Genomic DNA, 709 nt, shown 5'->3' on the forward strand with positions numbered 1-709 from the left:
ATATATATATATATATATATATATATATATATATATATATATATATATATATATATATATGTGTGTGTGTGTGTGTGTGTGTGTGTGTGTGTGTGTGTGTGTTATTAGTTCGTGGCTCGACTGCGTTTTAGGCGCAAGAGAATATATTCTCAATGCGCTTGGTGTTAAAAACACCTAAAAAGTAAGTCATAGGCAAGTGAGACAACTCGCATGAGGTTCCTTCTCGGAGTAACAGATATAAATGCTTCGTCATTGTTGTGGCTTTTCAATTCCGTTTACCGAACAAGACCAACTGCTGCAAGCTATATCGCAGACTGTGACTATATGCTAAATGGTTTAAGAACCATCTACTGGCATGTCCTGTCCCAACGTTACATGCTACGTTACACACACACACACACACACTTGCTAATACTTTGCATAAATGTATCTCCTAACATATTTAAGTCCTCACGGTATGTATACTGATGTCAATGTTCTCTAAATAGTTTCTTTTTTTTTTTAATTTTATTTTCTGCCAATGAAAGCGTTACATGTCAACGGCCTTTTGTTTTCGGAAAAAAAAAAAAAGTACGAATTGTCAGAATTCCAAGATAATTTAACTAAATTTTAATACCACAATAAAAGAATCACAAAACGGGTTTTTGAAGCCGGGCCAACTGGTGGGAGGCCTCGGGATAGACAGAAAACGAAATGGTTTTACGATAAT

The sequence above is a fragment of the Octopus bimaculoides genome, chromosome 20 (assembly GCF_001194135.2).
Source record: "Octopus bimaculoides isolate UCB-OBI-ISO-001 chromosome 20, ASM119413v2, whole genome shotgun sequence".
NCBI lineage: Eukaryota > Metazoa > Mollusca > Cephalopoda > Octopoda > Octopodidae > Octopus > Octopus bimaculoides.